Source organism: Danio rerio, chromosome 7, assembly GCF_049306965.1.
Source record: "Danio rerio strain Tuebingen ecotype United States chromosome 7, GRCz12tu, whole genome shotgun sequence".
Classification (NCBI taxonomy): domain Eukaryota; kingdom Metazoa; phylum Chordata; class Actinopteri; order Cypriniformes; family Danionidae; genus Danio; species Danio rerio.
This window is the reverse complement of record NC_133182.1, coordinates 39649740-39673138: the sequence shown is the minus strand read 5'-3', so window position 1 is coordinate 39673138 and position 23399 is coordinate 39649740. Positions and strand designations below refer to the sequence as shown.

The 23399-nt window shown below is 35.2% G+C and overlaps 1 long non-coding RNA gene across 1 annotated transcript; it reads left to right on the top strand.

Moving 5' to 3' along the window:
* The first annotated feature begins 18079 nt into the window (after positions 1–18079).
* On the top strand, positions 18080–23399 carry LOC141375418 (uncharacterized). The gene is made up of 3 exons (XR_012383447.1): positions 18080–18714; positions 19471–19591; positions 22681–23399. It is a non-coding gene; the product is annotated as an uncharacterized lncRNA (long non-coding RNA).

Below are 23399 nucleotides of genomic sequence, written 5' to 3'. Positions count from 1 at the left end.
GCATGTTGTTAGCATGATTCTAGCATGAATTAGCTTGTGCTAAGGTGTTGCTAGGTGGTTGCTAAGGTGTTGCTAGACGGTTGCTAGGGTGTCCTAAGTGGTTGCTAGGTGGTTGCTAAGGTGTTGCTAGGCGGTTGCTAGGGTGTTTTGAGTGGTTGCTAGGTGGTTGCTAAGGTGTCCTAAGTGGTTGCTAGATGGTTGCTAGGGTATTCTGAGTGGTTGCTAAGGCGTTGCTAGGCGGTTGCTAGGGTGTCCTGAGTGGTTGCTAGGTGGTTGCTAAGGTGTTGCTAGGTGGTTGCTAGGGTGTCCTGAGTGGTTGCTAGGTGGTTGCTAAGGCGTTGCTAGGCAGTTGCTAGGGTGTTATGAGTGGTTGCTAGGTGGTTGCTAAAGTGTTGCTAGGCGGTTGCTAAGGTATCCCAAGTGGTTGCTAGGTGGTTGCTAAGGTGTTGCTAGGTGGTAGCTAAGGTATTCTGAGTGGTTGCTAAGGCGTTGCTAGGCGGTTGCTAGGGTGTCCTGAGTGGTCGCTAGGCCCTTACTAAGGCATTACTTGGCCGTTGCTAGGTGGTTGCTAGGCGGTTGCTAGGGTAATTTGGGTGGTTGCTAGGCAGTTGCTAGGGTACCCTGGTTGGTTACTAGGCAAGCCTCACATGCATGCTTGATAAAACATTTATACTTAGTAAGCATTTCTAGCAAGTTACAGTACTTGGCTAGTCAATATTAGCATGTAGCTAATCACTGCTAGCATGTGTAGCATTTAGGAAGTTCCGTTTGCTAGCATGAGTCAAACGAGCAAATCTCCAAGTCTCTACGATGTTCTAATGCTGAGATATAGCTGTTGATGAATGGTTGCTAGGGTACTCTGTTTTGTTGCTATGGGCGAGGTTACAGAGTGAACTTGAATGTGGTTGGTTGTCTTAGTCAAATGAAACAACCCCCATGTCTCTATGACACTGCTATGCAAAGATATGCATCTTGGCCTATTTTAATGGAAGTCTATGGAATCAATTTGGGGGCGTGGCTTGTGAGCTTCATTATCATATTGAGATGCTCATTGGTTGTCTGAGTCAGATGAGCCATCCCCCAAGTCAATAGGACACTGCTAAGCAAAGATATGCATGTAGGCCAGTTATTAACATGAGTCTAGTATGAATTAGCATGTTACTAGCATGATTCTTGTACAAATTAGCATGTCATTAGCATGTTTCCAGTATGAGTTAGCATGTTATTAGCATGATTAGCATATGAGTAGCATGTTGCTAGCATGATTGGCATGTCATTAGTATGTTAGAATTATAAGCATTTGATAGCACAGCTAATTACAGTCTATAGGACAGTTGCTAGGGTGCAGTATGTGGTAGTTAGGGGTGTGGCTAGAAAGTTAAAAGCTCATCAGTTATTGGTAGTTTGGTAGTCTGAGTTAAATAAGCTCAGCCATTAGTCTGTAGGACAGTCTGATGCAGAGTTATGAGCTCACAAAGTTTGATCCCATGTAAAGTCAATGAGAGTCTTTTGTAATGGAAGTCTACGGGACAGTTGCTAGGGTGCAGTATGTGGTAGTTAGGGGAGTGGCTAGAAAGTTAAAAGCTCATCAGTTATTGGCAGATTGGTAGTTGGAGTTAAATGAGCTCAGCCATTAGTCTGTAGGACAGTCTGATGCAGAGTTATGAGCTCACAAAGTTTGATCCCATGTAAAGTCAATGAGATTTTTTTGTAATGGAAGTCTACGGGACAGCTGCTAGGGTGCAGTATGTGGTAGTTAGGGGTGTGGCTAGAAAGGTAAAAGCTCATCAGTTATTGGCAGTTTGGTAGTCTGAGTTAAATGAGCTTAGCCATTAGTCTGTAGGACAGTCTGATGCGGAGTTATGAGCTCACAAAGTTTGGTCCAATGTTAAGTCAATAAGAGTTTTTTGAATGGAAGTCTACGGGACAGTTGCTAGGGTGCAGTATGTGGTAGTTAAGGGTGTGGCTAGAAAGGTAAAAGCTCATCAGTTATTGGCAGTTTGGTAGTCAGAGTTAAATGAGCTCAGCCATTAGTCTGTAGGACAGTCTGATGCAGAGTTATGAGCTCACAAGGTTTGATCCCATGTTAAGTCAATGAGAGTCTTTTGAATGGAAGTCTATGGGACAGTTACTAGGGTCCAAAAGTGGTTGCTAGGGCGTGGCTAGAAAGTTTAAAGGTGATCAGTCATTGGCAGTTTGATAGTCTGAATTAAATGAGCTCAGTTAGAGTTCTGTGCGACAGTCTGATGCAGAGTTACGAGGTCACAAAGTTTGGTCCAATGTTAAGTCTATGGGATTTTTCCGACAGTCCCGGGACGTTTTTCGGAAAACCGAAAGTTGGATCAGTCTGAGGAGATATGGCATACCGAGTCAGACCAGTTTGGAGGTCTGGTGTGAGTTTGGTGGTAATAGCTTGAAAGTTCAAGGAGTAGATAGAGTTTGAATTTTAGTCTCAGAAGAAGAATAATAATAAAATTAATAATAATAATAAGTTTAAATAGTAGAACAGTAGTCTGGCTTTGACAAGCCAGCCTAATAATAACTAGACAGTAAAGTTCGTCGAGACAAACTTTGAGGCTGGCTTGACAAAGCCTGTTGGTAATAGTTTATTTAGTTTAAAAACAGTTTGAAAAAGTATAAGTAGCATGTTATTAGCATGATTCTAGCATAGATTAGCAAGTTATTAGCATGAATTAGCATCTTATTAGTACCATTCTAGCATGGATTAGCATGTTATTAGCATGATTCTAGCACGATTTAGCATGTTACTAGCATAATTCTAGCATGAATTACTGTGTTATTAACATGATTGTAGTAAAATTAGCATGTTACTAGTGTTTTTCTAGCATGAAGTAGCATGTTATTAGCATGATTTTTGTATGAATTAGCATGTCACTAGCATGAGTCTAGTATGAATTAGCATGTTACTAGCATGATTCTAGTATAAATTAGCATGTTATTAGCATGATTCTAGCATGAATAAGCAAGTTACTAGCATTATTCTAGCATGAATTAGCCTGTTACTAACATGATTCTAGTATGAATTAGCATGATTCTAGTATGAATTAGCATGTTATTAGCATGATTCTAGAATGAGTTATCATGTTATTAGCATGATTCTAGCATGAGTTAGCATGTTACTAGCATGATTCTAGGATGAACTGGCATGTTACTAGCATGATTCCAGTATGAATTAGCATGTTATTAGCATGATTCTAGCATGAATTAGCATGTTACTAGCATGATTCCAGTATGAATTAGCATGTTACTAGCATGAGTCTAGTATGGATTAGCATGTCATTAGCATGATTCTAGTATGAATTAGCATGTTATTAGCATGATTCTAGTATGAATTAGCATGTCACTAGCATGAGTCTAGTATGAATTAGCATGTTACTAGCATGATTCTAGTATAAATTAGCATGTTATTAGCATGATTCTAGCATGAATAAGCATGTTACTAGCATGACTCTAGCATGAATTAGCATGTTACTAGCAAGATTCCAGTATGAATTAGCATGTTATTAGCATGATTCTAGCATGAATTAGCATGTTACTAGCATGATTCCAGTATGAATTAGCATGTTACTAGCATGATTCTAGCATGAATTAGCATGTTACTAGCACGATTTTAGCATGAATTAGCATTATTCTAGCATGAAGTTAGCATGTTGTTAGCATGATTCTAGCATGAATTAGCATGTGCTAAGGTGTTGCTAGGTGGTTGCTAAGGTGTTGCTAGACGGTTGCTAGGGTGTCCTAAGTGGTTGCTAGGTGGTTCCTAAAGTGTTGCTAGGCGGTTGCTAGGGTGTTTTGAGTGGTTGCTAGGTGGTTGCTAAGGTGTTGCTAGGTGGTTGCTAAGGTATCCTAAGTGGTTGCTAGATGGTTGCTAGGGTGTTCTGAGTGGTTGCTAAGGCGTTGCTAGGTGGTTGCTAGGGTGTCCTGAGTGGTTGCTAGGTGGTTGCTAAGGTGTTGCTAGGTGGTTGCTAGGGTGTCCTGAGTGGTTGCTAGGTGGTTGCTAAGGCGTTGCTAGGCAGTTGCTAGGGTGTTATGAGTGGTTGCTAGGTGGTTGCTAAGGTGTTGCTAGGCGGTTGCTAAGGTGTCCCAAGTGGTTGCTGGGTGGTTGCTAAGGTGTTGCTAGGTGGTTGCTAAGATATTCTGAGTGGTTGCTAAGGCGTTGCTAGGCGGTTGCTAGGGTGTCCTGAGTGGTCGCTAGGCCCTTACTAAGGCATTACTAGGCCGTTGCTAGGTGGTTGCTAGGCGGTTGCTAGGGTAATTTGGGTGGTTGCTAGGCAGTTGCTAGGGTACCCTGGTTGGTTACTAGGCAAACCTCACATACATGCTTGATAAAACATTTATACTTAGTAAGCATTTCTAGCAAGTTACAGTACTTGGCTAGTCAATATTAGCATGTAGCTAATCACTGCCAGCATGTGTAGCATTTAGGAAGTTCCGTTGGCTAGCATGAGTCAAACGAGCCAATCTCCAAGTCTCTACGATGTTCTGATGCTGAGATATAGCTGTTGATGAATGGTTGCTAGGGTACTCTGTTTTGTTGCTATGGGCGAGGTTACAGAGTGCACTTAAATGTGGTTGGCGGTCTAAGTCAAATGAACCAACCCCCATGTCTCTATGACACTGCTATGCAAAGATATGCATCTTGGCCTATTTTAATGGAAGTCTATGGAATCAATTTGGGGGCGTGGCTTGTGAGCTTCATTATCATATTGACATGCTCATTGGTTGTCTGAGTCAGATGAGCCATCCCCCAAGTCAATAGGACACTGCTAAGCAAAGATATGCATGTAGGCCAGTTATTAACATGAGTCTAGTATGAATTAGCATGTTAATAGCATGATTCTTGTACAAATTAGCATGTCATTAGTATGTTTCCAGTATGAGTTAGCATGTCATTAGCATGATCAGCATATGAGTAGCATGTTGCTAGCATGATTGGCATGTCATTAGTATGTTAGAATTATAAGCATTTTATAGCACAGTTAATTACAGTCTATAGGCCAGTTGCTAGGGTGCAGTATGTGGTAGTTAGGGGTGTGGCTAGAAAGTTAAAAGGCCATCAGTGATTGGCTGCTGGCTAGACTGAGTTAAATGAGCTCAGCCATTAGTCTGTAGGACAGTCTGATGCAGAGTTATGAGCTCACAAAGTTTGATCCCATGTTAAGTCAATGAGAGTCTTTTGTAATGGAAGTCTACGGGACAGCTGCTAGGGTGCAGTATGTGGTAGTTAGGGGTGTGGCTAGAAAGTTAAAAGCTCATCAGTTATTGGCAGTTTGGTAGTCTGAGTTAAATGAGCTCAGCCATTAGTCTGTAGGACAGTCTGATGCAGAGTTATGAGCTCACAAAGTTTGATCCCATGTTAAGTCAATAAGAGTTTTTTGAATAGAAGTCTACGGGACAGTTGCTAGGGTGCAGTATGTGGTAGTTAGGGGTGTGGCTAGAAAGTTAAAAGGCCTTCAGTGATTGGCTGCTGGCTAGACTGAGTTAAATGAGCTCAGCCATTAGTCTGTAAGACAGTCTGATGGAGAGTTATGAGCTCACAAAGTTTGATCCCATGTAAAGTCAATGAGAGTCTTTGTAATGGAAGTCTATGGGACAGTTGCTAGGGTGCAGTATGTGGTAGTTAGGGGTGTGGCTAGAAAGTTTAAAGCTCATCAGTTATTGGTAGTTTGGTAGTCTGAGTTAAATGACCTCAGCCATTAGTCTGTAGGACAGTCTGATTCAGAGTTATGAGCTCACAAAGTTTGACCCCATGTTAAGTCAATGAGAGTCTTTTGAATGGAAGTCTATGGGACAGTTTCTAGGGTCCAAAAGTGGTTGCTAGGGCGTGGCTAGAAAGTTTAAAGGTGATCAGTCATTGGCAGTTTGATAGTCTGAGTTAAATGAGCCCAGTTGGAAGTCTGTGCGACAGTCTGACGCAGAGTTACGAGGTCACAAAGTTTGGTCCAATGTTAAGTCTATGGGATTTTTCCGACAGTCCCGGGACGTTTTTCGGAAAACCGAAAGTCGGATCAGTCTGAGGAGATATAGCAACCCGAGTCAGAATAGTTCGGAGGTCTGGTGTGAGTTTGGTGGTAATAGCTTGAAAGCTCTAGGAGGAGATGCGTTTTGTTTTTTAGTCTCAGAAGAAGAAGAATAACTAGACAGTAAAGTTCGTCGAGACAAACTTTGAGGCTGGCTTGACAAAGCCTGTTGGTAATAGTTTATTTAGTTTAAAAACAGTTTGAAAAAGTATAAGTAGCATGTTATTAGCATGATTCTAGCATAGATTAGCATGTTATTAGCATGAATTAGCATCTTATTAGTACGATTCTAGCATGGATTAGCATGTTATTAGCATGAATTAGCATGATTCTAGCACGATTTAGCATGTTACTAGCATAATTCTAGCATGAATTAGTGTGTTATTAGCATGATTGTAGTAAAATTAGCATGTTACTACCATGATTCTAGCATGAATTAGCATGTTATTAGCATGATTCTAGCATGAATTAGCATGTTATTAGCAAGATTCTAGTATGAACTAGCTTGTCACTAGCATGATTCTAGTATGAATTAGCATGTCACTAGCATGAGTCTAGTATGAATTAGCATGTTACTAGCATGATTCTAGTATAAATTAGCATGTTATTAGCATGATTCTAGCATGAATTAGCATGTTATTAGCATGATTCTAGCATGAATAAGCATGTTACTAGCATGAATTAGCATGTTACTATCATGGTTCTAGTATGAATTAGCATGATTCTAGTATGAGTTAGCATGTTATTAGCATGATTCTAGCATGAGTTAGCATGTTACTAGCATGATTCTAGCATAAATTAGCATGTTACTAGCATGATTCTAGGATGAACTAGCATGATTCTAGTATGAATTAGCATGTTATTAGCATGATTCTAGCATGAATTAGCATGTTACTAGCATGATTCCAGTATGAATTAGCATGTTATTAGCATGATTCTAGCATAAATTAGCATGTTACTAGCATGATTCCAGTATGAATTAGCATGTTACTAGCATGATTCTAGCATGAATTAGCATGTTACTAGCATGATTCCAGTATGAATTAGCATGTTATTAGCATGATTCTAGCATGAATTAGCATGTTACTAGCATGATTCTAGTATGAATTAGCATGTTATTAGCATGATTCTAGCATGAATTAGCATGCTATTAGCATGATTCTAGTATGAATTAGCATGTAAAAATTGTCACTCGTTAAATCAGTTACTATCAGAGATCATAAATATAAGAAACTAGTTATTATACAATGAGTTTAAGAGTAGGCACTAAGGCCCAACCCTATTTCACTAAGGTCCACTTATTTTAAAATGTCTGGCCTCGCACCTCACTAATAGTAGTAGTAGTAATATAGTATTAGTAATCTCTAGGTCAATAATAATTCTTTAATTAAACTCTGAACTCAGTTTAATCTTATGCTCATGGTTACTCAGAGATTATAGAAATTCATGTCGTAAATTAGGTCAAATTTACTTTTTTATTTATTCAAAACTTACTGAGAATTGCATTAAATTTGACCTTAATAACCACAAAAGATATACTTTATACTTTGTGAATGAATCCGTGTTTTAAATAGTCCAGAGAGCGCTTTACTTCTTTGTTGAATGATTCAGTTGTTTGACCAAATCATCTCACTCATTAGACACTACTACCACCTACTGAAAGATTTAGATTCTTATTTTGAGGATTATTTCATTTTTAAAAAATTATATATTTTTTCATATTAAAATGCAATAAAGTACAATAAACATTATTATTTGAAAAAAAGGGATAATTCACATGCACAAAATAATTTTGCCATCATTTTCACACTTTTGTGCCATTTAAATTTGTATCAGTTTCTTGATATTGTAGACTATTTTCAGTAAATGTTTAATTGATTACTTCTTATCACATTTATCTCAATAATGACTTGAAATCTTCTTTCGGTGGTAATTTCTGAGTCAATTTTGTAACATTAAACACAGAATTTCACAATAACTTGTATTCATTCATTTCAGGATAACCAATAATATTTTTAAGTGGTCCCTTATCTTTATTTTACCCCAGGGCCTTAAGTATTACATGTTTGCTGAAATAATCAATTGATTTTATTTATGTGTTTTGATAAAAAAGAAGATCCACCCATTTCAAAGCACTGAAAAGTGTTTTTTCCAAAAACTTTTAATTTAATTTTTTTTTTTGGTTGGGGGTTATGGGGGGGCTACACTTTTCAGTGTGTGTATATATATATATATATATATATATATATATATATATATATATATATATATATATATATATATATATATATATATAAAATGTAATATTGTCATTTTATTTTTTATTTATTGTATATATATATAATTTATATTATATAATATGAATAATTTATATATATATATATATATATATATATATATATATATATATATATATATATATATATATATATATATATATGTGTGTGTGTGTGTGTGTGTGTGTGTGCGTGTATAAATTGTAATTTTATTTTACATATATATATATATATATATATATATATATATATATATATATATATATATATTTTTTTTTTTTTTTTTTTTTTTTTTTAATAAGCATCAGGCTTATTTTCTTCTGGTGTTCAGAATCAGGTGGTTTGTCTTGGTCGGGCATCTCAGCTGAGACCTGTCCACTATGGGTGACCCTACCGGTAGCTGTGAAGTACCAGTGGCGTAGCTCTCAGCTTCACTGATGCACACAAGCCCTCACAGCACGTCAAGCTGCAAACCGTGTGAGGGACCCTAACCTACCCTAACCCAACAACTAACACTGACAACCCTAACAACAACCACTATTGTGCCAAAACCACTCAGAGAAGACCAGCAACACGCAAGAAACCGCCTAAACGCATGTCAACCTACATAGCCACAGCACCGACAATCACCAAAACATCCAGCAATGTGATAAAAGGTTGAATGAAAAGTGAAATTTGATGTATTGCAAACTTATTCTGTAACTATATACAATATATACAGTATGTACATACGTGCCCATGATCCTCCATCTGGCACTAGGATGGCTCAGTGCCTGGGCTTCTTCCTCGGGGGCTCCTTGGGCAGCGGCTCCTTGCTGATGTTCACCACGATGTGAGGTGGGACACTGGACCTGGATCTGACCTCTGTGATGACCACACGCCCGTCAGGCAGCTCGGTCTCCAGCAGTGCAGGCCGGTCCAGCTTCTCCCACAGCCGCTGCTTTACCTCCAGTCCGTGCTGAAGAGTGTACCGACCTGCACGCTTCCTCACGGGGGAGTCCATCACACTGTGGTAGACGGTCTGAAATTCCTGCACACTCCTACCGTGGATGGAGAGGGGCTCCTCCTGTGGACACTCACCCACTGGGGAGACGGAAGCTGCAGGACGGAGGGCAGGAAGGACAGCCGCGTTCCGCAGGTGTCGCTGCTCCACGGAGGTGTCCGACATGGTGCGCTCCAGCAAGAAGTCCCTGAGGTGTCCAGGGAGAGTCCTGGTCCTTCTTGATCGTCGCAGAGTCATCATGAACAACTTCTCAAATTGATGTAAGTCAGTCGACAGGAGATTAGTTCAGAGTTTAGTAGCGCTGATCAGGGTTGATGACTTTGTAAACCAACTCAGGTTGCCGCGGTGACAGAATGACGAGGGTCATTTAAATGTAAACAATTGATTTAAGCGTTCAGTCAATTAGAGCAGCACAAGCTGTATGTTTGTACAGTCTTTGTTATTAAATACAGAAAATGCTTTAATAATTGTTAGGCATATTAATAGAGGGCCCATAAACCTAAATAAATAAATATTTTCCCCGTTTTTCCTATTTAGGATAGTTTTACTTTTGAACTTGAAAATCGTCACACGTTTCAGTTCACGTCAGAAAAAAAAACATTAATAATATTAAACCAATAAAGTAAAATCTTAGCAATGCCACATGACATCTCCTTTAGCCAATAAAACTTTAAGATATTTGCCATTTGCTTTACATAATTGGAAAACAGGAACTAAATGAGACATCAGCAGACATTATGCTCTCAAAGCACGATGGTATGGAGGACAAAACCTGCAAAAACAACAAATAAATACGCAAATATAAAAATAAATGAGTAAATAAATCCATAAATGCCTGCATAAATAAAATAATAAATAATAAATGAGTAAATAAATAAAAATCCTCATATTCCTGCATTAATAAATAATTAAGTAGTGCGGGCAGGTAAATAATAATTGATAATAGGTTGTTAAATACATTTTATAAGATTTTAAAATTATTTGACGGACTCATAATCAAACGTGACGTTTTTTTTTCCGTGCACGCGCATAGCTATGTGCGCGCGGCGCGCCCCTGTCCACTTATCTGCGGCTGATAGCAGCATATGAATATAATTGATGTAAGTTGCAGCTCTATGCCCAGGAAAAGACAACAGTGGTCTGGAGCCGAGAAGAGGAAGAAAGTACAAGATGAATCGTGTGCATCACTTTCAGGTAATAACAAGTGAATTAGTGAGGCTAGCTAACGTTTAAACTTTGCCACAACTGCATTGTGCTTTAGACGGGACATGCTCCATGACTTTTCACGTTTGCCCCTCTTCCCCATGTTGCTGATAATTACACAAACTCAATTATTGTTATTAACTCGTGCATTACTTTACAATTCTGTTTGCACACCAGCTACATACACAATTATTCCACTGTATCTTTTATTTATCATAGTTATTGTGTTATATAATTATATATTATATATCATTCTTTGCAAACTGCAGTTATCATTACTTATTGTTTTGTCTGTTTCTACATTTCTTATTGCTGCTGTTGTTGCTTGTATCGCTGCAATGACAATAAAGTCTCTTTAGTCTTTTTGTGCAATACAGTATAAAATAACAAAACTGACGAATATTCTGTCATTTCTAAAAGATCAATAATATAAATGAGTCAAATTACTGTAAGCCACATGCCAGAAACCATTTTTATTGCAATAATAATCAATAATAATAATAAATTTTTTCCGAATGTTAAAGTTTTTGTTCAAAAATACACTAATTAATTCTTAAAAACACACTTGTCTTTGATTTATACTGAAAGAAAGGGTCAGCTTTTGTCACCATAGATTACAGTGCAGATTAAATCCACATTTTGATTGTAGTTTGTAAACATTATGAAGTGCTTGACCTGCCTATTGTTTTAATAGTATGTCATGAGTTTTTCTTTAAATGACTAATTTCTTCTGTATTGTACATGGAGGTCAATGCCAAAATTTGTTACAAAAGAAGATGAGGCGGCCTGATCCAGCACTGCTCCAGAGACACCAGCAGCTGCACAGGTACAGACAGAATGCAGCACTGAGGACCGTCAATCTCTACAGGTACAGAGAGGGCTTTATTCCTTACCTTTTGTACATGTTTGAAATTAGGAATGTGTTTTGTTTGTGTGATTTTGTTCCTCTGTGGGGGCACCACAGTAAAATTTTGCATAGGGCACCCTTCTGGCCAGCAGCAGCCCTGCTCATTAGCATGTTGACTTGAGGAAAAGTAAATCCGGAACTATGTTCAAGAAATAAATAAACATTTGAAGAGGGAAATAAACTTTTACTTTCCCCCGCAACATTTGTGTAAATTTATATACATTTTATATACATTTATTTATTTATTAATTTATTTGCATATTTATTTATTTATTTATTAATTTATTTTATATACATTTATTTATTTATATATTTTATATACATTTATTTATTCATTTTATATATATATATATATATATATATATATATATATATATATATATATATATATATATATATATATATATATATATATACATATATATGCATATTTATTTATATTTATTTATTTATTTATATATATTTTATATACATTTATTTATTTGCTGATAACAATGAATATACTTTATTTATAACAATCCCAACTAAATACAGTAGTGGCGGAAAAAATAAGAGACCAATGAGTCTGTTTGTCTGGATTTAAGTAAAATGTTAATAAGCATGTTATTCTATAAAGGTCTGATAACATTTTTTTCTAAATTTTAAATAAAAAATAATGTCTTTTTTTTAGAGTATTTTTAAGAAAATGGCAACTGTCATAAACAATAATGCTGACTGAAAATCAAGGTCGGTAAATTAACATCTTGACACCTCTAAAGACAGGACCATGTCTAAAAACTTGATACTATCTTGTTATTTCAAGCAAAAGTCATAAATAAATAAATGAACAAAATAATATATATATAGCCCACCTTTGATTTTTTTTCTCTTTTAAATATTTGCCAAATGATGTTTAACAGAGCAAGGAAATTTCCACAGTATGTCTGATAATATTTTTTCTTTTGGTGAAAGTCTTATTTGTTTTATTTTGGCTAGAATAAAAGCAGTTTTTAAATGTTTATAAACCATTTTAAGGTCAAAATTATTAGCCCCTTTAAGCAATTTAACCAGCCCCTTTTAACAAACCATCTTTATACAATGACTTGCATAATTACCCTAACCTGCCTAGTTAGCCTAATTAACCTAGTTAAGCCTTTAAATGTCATTTTAAGCTGTACAGAAGTGTCTTGAAAAATATCCAGAAATATATTCTTTATTGTCATCATGGCAAAGATAAAATAAATAAGTTATTAGTAATTAATTATTAAAACTATTATGTTTAGAAATGTGTTGAAAAAAATTAACAGGGGGGCTAATACTTCTGACTTCAATTGTATATAATTTTTTAAAATGTTAACAGTACTTTACAAAATAAATGATAAAATAGTGACTAACAAAGAAATTTACAACATCTAAAATAATTAAAATATCTTTGATTTTAACACAATAATTTTTTATAGGGAAAAAAAACACTATCTATTAAGCTAACTCTTATTAAGTTTCTTCTTCATTTAAGTCTCTTCTGCTCACCAAACCTGCATTTACTCCAAAGCACAGCAAAAACAGTCCTATTATTATTATTATTAATATTAATATTGTTATTATTACTATTACTATTATTATTATTGTTATTATTATTTTATTATTACTATTATTATTATTATTATTATTGTTATTGTTATTACTATTATTACTATTATCAATTTTTTTACCATTTGAGTACTTTTTTATTTGATGTTAAACACATTCAAATAGCAGAATTTATCTGAGATAAAAAGCTTTTGTAACATCATATTACAATGTTGAATAACTTAAAGTGAGTTTTTTGTCAAAGAACATTGTGAAATTAAAAGTTTTATTTAACAAGTACACTAGAAATTGAACAAAAGTGAGGATAAAGTCATTTATATTGTCTTAAATTTTAATTCCGACAAATCCAGTTCTTCTAAATATTCTAGTCATCAAAGAAGGCTGAATAAACTCCTCCCTGTAAGTCTGTCCGCTTTGCCCAGCAGGATGTAGATGGACTGAAGTCCCACCTGAAAGAAGCAGAGGAACAGGATGCTGAAATACTTAGAAATGGAAATGAATATGGTATCAGCAAGCTATCAGAAAATGAACCGCTGTGATCATTGTAATGTATTTTGTCTCTGCTGTGTAGTCTGTTGTCCAGCGGAGGGTTCCAGAAAGTGTGGGATGGCTTTTGAAGGTCGTTTCAGGATGGCCAGCCATTCTGGATCAAGCTTAAGCTTCACGTAGGAGCTTCCTCCACAATCTGCAATGACAAAACAACTGAATCTACTTCTGGATCTCACTTCATACTAAAACATGCTGGATGACAGAAACAGCAGGATCATTACTTGAAGGAACACATTCGTCATGTTAGAGAAACTTGCTTATCTTCAGGGCAGCATTATTCATTATTCTTAGCCTGAAGGGACAAACAGCTTGTTGACACCTCAGCCTACCTGAATATTGTTGCTGACCATGACCATCCTTTTATGACCACAGTGTACCCATCTTCTGATGCCAACTTTCAGGATAACATGCCATGTCATGAAGTGCGAATCATCTAAGACTGGAAATATGTCAGAACATGACAATGAGTTCACTGTACTCAAATGGCCTCCAGAGTCACCAGATCTCAATCCAATAGAGCACGTTTGAGATGTGGTGGAACGGGAGATTCGCATCATGGATGTGCAGCCGACAAATCTGCAGCAACTGCTTTCGTGATGCTATCATGTCAATATGGACCAAAATTTCTGATTAAAGTGCCAATTAAAGGCTTTACTAGGTTAATTAGGTTAACTGGGCAAGTTAGGGTAATTAGACAATCGAAAACAATATTGCTTTAGAAAACTAATAATATTGATCCAAAGGTTTTTGTTTTTTGTTTTTTACCTAGAAAAAAAAAACAAGGAAATACTGTGAAAAATTCCTTCTTCTAATAAACATCATTTGAAAAAGAAAAGAAATTTATGGAGGGCTAATAATTTTGACTTCATATTTCAATTAATGCCATGTAGTGTGTGAAACAGGCTCAATCCAAGGTAACCAAAAGCTTTCGTTTGTCAACAGCACAGAGTGACAGTGAAGGAGGACCCACCTGGTGCTGCATCAGTGTTGAGTCGACTGCAGGTGAGCAGAGATCCAGTATCTGGACTGCAAGTGCTCTAGAAGCGCAGCAGCAGGGCTTCCCAAAGTACTGCTCTTCACTTCCTGTCTGAGGAACTTCTTCCTGCGCACAAGAGCATTCATGTTACTGTACTGATGAATGCCTCAAGAATAAACATGCAGCAGGAAGATGACTTTGGGCATCTACATCTGGAGAAATTCATTGAGAAAGTTTTTATTTCATTAGAGAGGAGTCTGGTGTGTATTAAATCTATTCTAATCCATTTCCAGTTCTAGTTGTTTTTAACACAACAGTAAATCTGACTGCTTGACCCTGAAAACTGCATTTATAATATGTATTGCAATAATTATAAAACACCAAATGTCATTCACTATAAACAAACTAGGTCAAATTTAAAGTCCCCCTCCTGTGCGCTACTGGGAGAGAATGATTCAGCATTTTTATTGTGCAAAGTGTTTTCTATAGGGGTGATTAATGCAGCAAAAATTCATGAAGTCAAGAAATGTTTTACTTATGTATTTATTAGTAGTAATAATAAATTACTAATGCTAGCTAATGGCCACTGTGTGGATCACTGTTACTGCAATAGTTGCCAATAATTGAATTGCCAATCAGTTTATCACAGCCTGTTATAAAGCAAATAAACACCTATTGTAGTTTATGTTTTCATCTTGCCATTGTGTTGTTTTTTCTAGCTTGATAAAGAGAAAACAAATTTAGTGCCAGAATCATTTTAAAAATGCTTATATTTATATATTTATAGCTGAATAGCAATGTCACTTTTCTATTGGCCTCAAAGTAAATGATTTCAGATTCTTTGCACGTTTTTGCAATAAATTTATTTAGAAATGAGGATTGGATAGTAAAAATTGTCACTCGTTAAATCAGTTACTATCAGAGATCATAAATATAAGAAACTAGTTATTATACAATGAGTTTAAGAGTAGGCACTAAGGCCCAACCCTATTTCACTAAGGTCCACTTATTTTAAAATGTCTGGCCTCGCACCTCACTAATAGTAGTAGTAGTAATATAGTATTAGTAATCTCTAGGTCAATAATAATTCTTTAATTAAACTCTGAACTCAGTTTAATCTTATGCTCATGGTTACTCAGAGATTATAGAAATTCATGTCGTAAATTAGGTCAAATTTACTTTTTTATTTATTCAAAACTTACTGAGAATTGCATTAAATTTGACCTTAATAACCACAAAAGATATACTTTATACTTTGTGAATGAATCCGTGTTTTAAATAGTCCAGAGAGCGCTTTACTTCTTTGTTGAATGATTCAGTTGTTTGACCAAATCATCTCACTCATTAGACACTACTACCACCTACTGAAAGATTTAGATTCTTATTTTGAGGATTATTTCATTTTAAAAAATTATATATTTTTTCATATTAAAATGCAATAAAGTACAATAAACATTATTATTTGAAAAAAAGGGATAATTCACATGCACAAAATAATTTTGCCATCATTTTCACACTTTTGTGCCATTTAAATTTGTATCAGTTTCTTGATATTGTAGACTATTTTCAGTAAATGTTTAATTGATTACTTCTTATCACATTTATCTCAATAATGACTTGAAATCTTCTTTCGGTGGTAATTTCTGAGTCAATTTTGTAACATTAAACACAGAATTTCACAATAACTTGTATTCATTCATTTCAGGATAACCAATAATATTTTTAAGTGGTCCCTTATCTTTATTTTACCCCAGGGCCTTAAGTATTACATGTTTGCTGAAATAATCAATTGATTTTATTTATGTGTTTTGATAAAAAAGAAGATCCACCCATTTCAAAGCACTGAAAAGTGTTTTTTCCAAAAACTTTTAATTTAATTTTTTTTTTTTTTGGTTGGGGGTTATGGGGGGGGCTACACTTTTCAGTGTGTGTGTATATATATATATATATATATATATATATATATATATATATATATATATATATATATATATATATATATATATATATATAAAATGTAATATTGTCATTTTATTTTTTATTTATTGTATATATATATATAATTTATATTATATAATATGAATAATTTATATATATATATATATATATATATATATATATATATGTGTGTGTGTGTGTGTGTGTGTGTGTGTGTGTGTGTGTGTGTGTGCGTGTATAAATTGTAATTTTATTTTACATATATATATATATATATATATATATATATATATATATATATATATATATATATATATATATATATATATATATATTTTTTTTTTTTTTTAATAAGCATCAGGCTTATTTTCTTCTGGTGTTCAGAATCAGGTGGTTTGTCTTGGTCGGGCATCTCAGCTGAGACCTGTCCACTATGGGTGACCCTACCGGTAGCTGTGAAGTACCAGTGGCGTAGCTCTCAGCTTCACTGATGCACACAAGCCCTCACAGCACGTCAAGCTGCAAACCGTGTGAGGGACCCTAACCTACCCTAACCCAACAACTAACACTGACAACCCTAACAACAACCACTATTGTGCCAAAACCACTCAGAGAAGACCAGCAACACGCAAGAAACCGCCTAAACGCATGTCAACCTACGTAGCCACAGCACCGACAATCACCAAAACATCCAGCAATGTGATAAAAGGTTGAATGAAAAGTGAAATTTGATGTATTGCAAACTTATTCTGTAACTATATACAATATATACAGTATGTACATACGTGCCCATGATCCTCCATCTGGCACTAGGATGGCTCAGTGCCTGGGCTTCTTCCTCGGGGGCTCCTTGGGCAGCGGCTCCTTGCTGATGTCCACCACGATGTGAGGGGGGACACTGGACCTGGATCTGACCTCTGTGATGACCACACGCCCGTCAGGCAGCTCGGTCTCCAGCAGTGCAGGCCGGTCCAGCTTCTCCCACAGCCGCTGCTTTACCTCCAGTCCGTGCTGAAGAGTGTACCGACCTGCACGCTTCCTCACGGGGGAGTCCATCACACTGTGGTAGACGGTCTGAAATTCCTGCACACTCCTACCGTGGATGGAGAGGGGCTCCTCCTGTGGACACTCACCCACTGGGGAGACGGAAGCTGCAGGACGGAGGGCAGGAAGGACAGCCGCGTTCCGCAGGTGTCGCTGCTCCACGGAGGTGTCCGACATGGTGCGCTCCAGCAAGAAGTCCCTGAGGTGTCCAGGGAGAGTCCTGGTCCTTCTTGATCGTCGCAGAGTCATCATGAACAACTTCTCAAATTGATGTAAGTCAGTCGACAGGAGATTAGTTCAGAGTTTAGTAGCGCTGATCAGGGTTGATGACTTTGTAAACCAACTCAGGTTGCCGCGGTGACAGAATGACGAGGGTCATTTAAATGTAAACAATTGATTTAAGCGTTCAGTCAATTAGAGCAGCACAAGCTGTATGTTTGTACAATCTTTGTTATTAAATACAGAAAATTCTTTAATAATTGTTAGGCATATTAATAGAGGGCCCATAAACCTAAATAAATAAATATTTTCCCCGTTTTTCCTATTTAGGATAGTTTTACTTTTGAACTTGAAAATCGTCACACGTTTCAGTTCACGTCAGAAAAAAAAAACATTAATAATATTAAACCAATAAAGTAAAATCTTAGCAATGCCACATGACATCTCCTTTAGCCAATAAAACTTTAAGATATTTGCCATTTGCTTTACATAATTGGAAAACAGGAACTAAATGAGACATCAGCAGACATTATGCTCTCAAAGCACGATGGTATGGAGGACAAAACCTGCAAAAACAACAAATAAATACGCAAATATAAAAATAAATGAGTAAATAAATCCATAAATGCCTGCATAAATAAAATAATAAATAATAAATGAGTAAATAAATAAAAATCCTCATATTCCTGCATTAATAAATAATTAAGTAGTGCGGGCAGGTAAATAATAATTGATAATAGGTTGTTAAATACATTTTATAAGATTTTAAAATTATTTGACGGACTCATAATCAAACGTGACGTTTTTTTTTTCCGTGCACGCGCATAGCTATGTGCGCGCGGCGCGCCCCTGTCCACTTATCTGCGGCTGATAGCAGCATATGAATATAATTGATGTAAGTTGCAGCTCTATGCCCAGGAAAAGACAACAGTGGTCTGGAGCCGAGAAGAGGAAGAAAGTACAAGATGAATCGTGTGCATCACTTTCAGGTAATAACAAGTGAATTAGTGAGGCTAGCTAACGTTTAAACTTTGCCACAACTGCATTGTGCTTTAGACGGGACATGCTCCATGACTTTTCACGTTTGCCCCTCTTCCCCATGTTGCTGATAATTACACAAACTCAATTATTGTTATTAACTCGTGCATTACTTTACAATTCTGTTTGCACACCAGCTACATACACAATTATTCCACTGTATCTTTTATTTATCATAGTTATTGTGTTATATAATTATATATTATATATCATTCTTTGCAAACTGCAGTTATCATTACTTATTGTTTTGTCTGTTTCTACATTTCTTATTGCTGCTGTTGTTGCTTGTATCGCTGCAATGACAATAAAGTCTCTTTAGTCTTTTTGTGCAATACAGTATAAAATAACAAAACTGACGAATATTCTGTCATTTCTAAAAGATCAATAATATAAATGAGTCAAATTACTGTAAGCCACATGCCAGAAACCATTTTTATTGCAATAATAATCAATAATAATAATAATTTTTTTCCGAATGTTAAAGTTTTTGTTCAAAAATACACTAATTAATTCTTAAAAACACACTTGTCTTTGATTTATACTGAAAGAAAGGGTCAGCTTTTGTCACCATAGATTACAGTGCAGATTAAATCCACATTTTGATTGTAGTTTGTAAACATTATGAAGTGCTTGACCTGCCTATTGTTTTAATAGTATGTCATGAGTTTTTCTTTAAATGACTAATTTCTTCTGTATTGTACATGGAGGTCAATGCCAAAATTTGTTACAAAAGAAGATGAGGCGGACTGATCCAGCACTGCTCCAGAGACACCAGCAGCTGCACAGGTACAGACAGAATGCAGCACTGAGGACCGTCAATCTCTACAGGTACAGAGAGGGCTTTATTCCTTACCTTTTGTACATGTTTGAAATTAGGAATGTGTTTTGTTTGTGTGATTTTGTTCCTCTGTGGGGGCACCACAGTAAAATTTTGCATAGGGCACCCTTCTGGCCAGCAGCAGCCCTGCTCATTAGCATGTTGACTTGAGGAAAAGTAAATCCGGAACTATGTTCAAGAAATAAATAAACATTTGAAGAGGGAAATAAACTTTTACTTTCCCCCGCAACATTTGTGTAAATTTATATACATTTTATATACATTTATTTATTTATTAATTTATTTGCATATTTATTTATTTATTTATTAATTTATTTTATATACATTTATTTATTTATATATTTTATATACATTTATTTATTCATTTTATATATATATATATATATATATATATATATATATATATATATATATATATATATATATATATATACATATATATGCATATTTATTTATATTTATTTATTTATTTATATATATTTTATATACATTTATTTATTTGCTGATAACAATGAATATACTTTATTTATAACAATCCCAACTAAATACAGTAGTGGCGGAAAAAATAAGAGACCAATGAGTCTGTTTGTCTGGATTTAAGTAAAATGTTAATAAGCATGTTATTCTATAAAGGTCTGATAACATTTTTTTCTAAATTTTAAATAAAAAATAATGTCTTTTTTTTAGAGTATTTTTAAGAAAATGGCAACTGTCATAAACAATAATGCTGACTGAAAATCAAGGTCGGTAAATTAACATCTTGACACCTCTAAAGACAGGACCATGTCTAAAAACTTGATACTATCTTGTTATTTCAAGCAAAAGTCATAAATAAATAAATGAACAAAATAATATATATATAGCCCACCTTTGATTTTTTTTCTCTTTTAAATATTTGCCAAATGATGTTTAACAGAGCAAGGAAATTTCCACAGTATGTCTGATAATATTTTTTCTTTTGGTGAAAGTCTTATTTGTTTTATTTTGGCTAGAATAAAAGCAGTTTTTAAATGTTTATAAACCATTTTAAGGTCAAAATTATTAGCCCCTTTAAGCAATTTAACCAGCCCCTTTTAACAAACCATCTTTATACAATGACTTGCATAATTACCCTAACCTGCCTAGTTAGCCTAATTAACCTAGTTAAGCCTTTAAATGTCATTTTAAGCTGTACAGAAGTGTCTTGAAAAATATCCAGAAATATATTCTTTATTGTCATCATGGCAAAGATAAAATAAATAAGTTATTAGTAATTAATTATTAAAACTATTATGTTTAGAAATGTGTTGAAAAAAATTAACAGGGGGGCTAATACTTCTGACTTCAATTGTATATAATTTTTTAAAATGTTAACAGTACTTTACAAAATAAATGATAAAATAGTGACTAACAAAGAAATTTACAACATCTAAAATAATTAAAATATCTTTGATTTTAACACAATAATTTTTTATAGGGAAAAAAACACTATCTATTAAGCTAACTCTTATTAAGTTTCTTCTTCATTTAAGTCTCTTCTGCTCACCAAACCTGCATTTACTCCAAAGCACAGCAAAAACAGTCCTATTATTATTATTATTAATATTATTATTGTTATTATTACTATTACTATTATTATTATTGTTATTATTATTTTATTATTACTATTATTATTATTATTATTATTATTGTTATTGTTATTACTATTATTACTATTATCAATTTTTTTACCATTTGAGTACTTTTTTATTTGATGTTAAACACATTCAAATAGCAGAATTTATCTGAGATAAAAAGCTTTTGTAACATCATATTACAATGTTGAATAACTTAAAGTGAGTTTTTTGTCAAAGAACATTGTGAAATTAAAAGTTTTATTTAACAAGTACACTAGAAATTGAACAAAAGTGAGGATAAAGTCATTTATATTGTCTTAAATTTTAATTCCGACAAATCCAGTTCTTCTAAATATTCTAGTCATCAAAGAAGGCTGAATAAACTCCTCCCTGTAAGTCTGTCCGCTTTGCCCAGCAGGATGTAGATGGACTGAAGTCCCACCTGAAAGAAGCAGAGGAACAGGATGCTGAAATACTTAGAAATGGAAATGAATATGGTATCAGCAAGCTATCAGAAAATGAACCGCTGTGATCATTGTAATGTATTTTGTCTCTGCTGTGTAGTCTGTTGTCCAGCGGAGGGTTCCAGAAAGTGTGGGATGGCTTTTGAAGGTCGTTTCAGGATGGCCAGCCATTCTGGATCAAGCTTAAGCTTCACGTAGGAGCTTCCTCCACAATCTGCAATGACAAAACAACTGAATCTACTTCTGGATCTCACTTCATACTAAAACATGCTGGATGACAGAAACAGCAGGATCATTACTTGAAGGAACACATTCGTCATGTTAGAGAAACTTGCTTATCTTCAGGGCAGCATTATTCATTATTCTTAGCCTGAAGGGACAAACAGCTTGTTGACACCTCAGCCTACCTGAATATTGTTGCTGACCATGACCATCCTTTTATGACCACAGTGTACCCATCTTCTGATGCCAACTTTCAGGATAACATGCCATGTCATGAAGTGCGAATCATCTAAGACTGGAAATATGTCAGAACATGACAATGAGTTCACTGTACTCAAATGGCCTCCAGAGTCACCAGATCTCAATCCAATAGAGCACGTTTGAGATGTGGTGGAACGGGAGATTCGCATCATGGATGTGCAGCCGACAAATCTGCAGCAACTGCTTTCGTGATGCTATCATGTCAATATGGACCAAAATTTCTGATTAAAGTGCCAATTAAAGGCTTTACTAGGTTAATTAGGTTAACTGGGCAAGTTAGGGTAATTAGACAATCGAAAACAATATTGCTTTAGAAAACTAATAATATTGATCCAAAGGTTTTTGTTTTTTGTTTTTTACCTAGAAAAAAAAAACAAGGAAATACTGTGAAAAATTCCTTCTTCTAATAAACATCATTTGAAAAAGAAAAGAAATTTATGGAGGGCTAATAATTTTGACTTCATATTTCAATTAATGCCATGTAGTGTGTGAAACAGGCTCAATCCAAGGTAACCAAAAGCTTTCGTTTGTCAACAGCACAGAGTGACAGTGAAGGAGGACCCACCTGGTGCTGCATCAGTGTTGAGTCGACTGCAGGTGAGCAGAGATCCAGTATCTGGACTGCAAGTGCTCTAGAAGCGCAGCAGCAGGGCTTCCCAAAGTACTGCTCTTCACTTCCTGTCTGAGGAACTTCTTCCTGCGCACAAGAGCATTCATGTTACTGTACTGATGAATGCCTCAAGAATAAACATGCAGCAGGAAGATGACTTTGGGCATCTACATCTGGAGAAATTCATTGAGAAAGTTTTTATTTCATTAGAGAGGAGTCTGGTGTGTATTAAATCTATTCTAATCCATTTCCAGTTCTAGTTGTTTTTAACACAACAGTAAATCTGACTGCTTGACCCTGAAAACTGCATTTATAATATGTATTGCAATAATTATAAAACACCAAATGTCATTCACTATAAACAAACTAGGTCAAATTTAAAGTCCCCCTCCTGTGCGCTACTGGGAGAGAATGATTCAGCATTTTTATTGTGCAAAGTGTTTTCTATAGGGGTGATTAATGCAGCAAAAATTCATGAAGTCAAGAAATGTTTTACTTATGTATTTATTAGTAGTAATAATAAATTACTAATGCTAGCTAATGGCCACTGTGTGGATCACTGTTACTGCAATAGTTGCCAATAATTGAATTGCCAATCAGTTTATCACAGCCTGTTATAAAGCAAATAAACACCTATTGTAGTTTA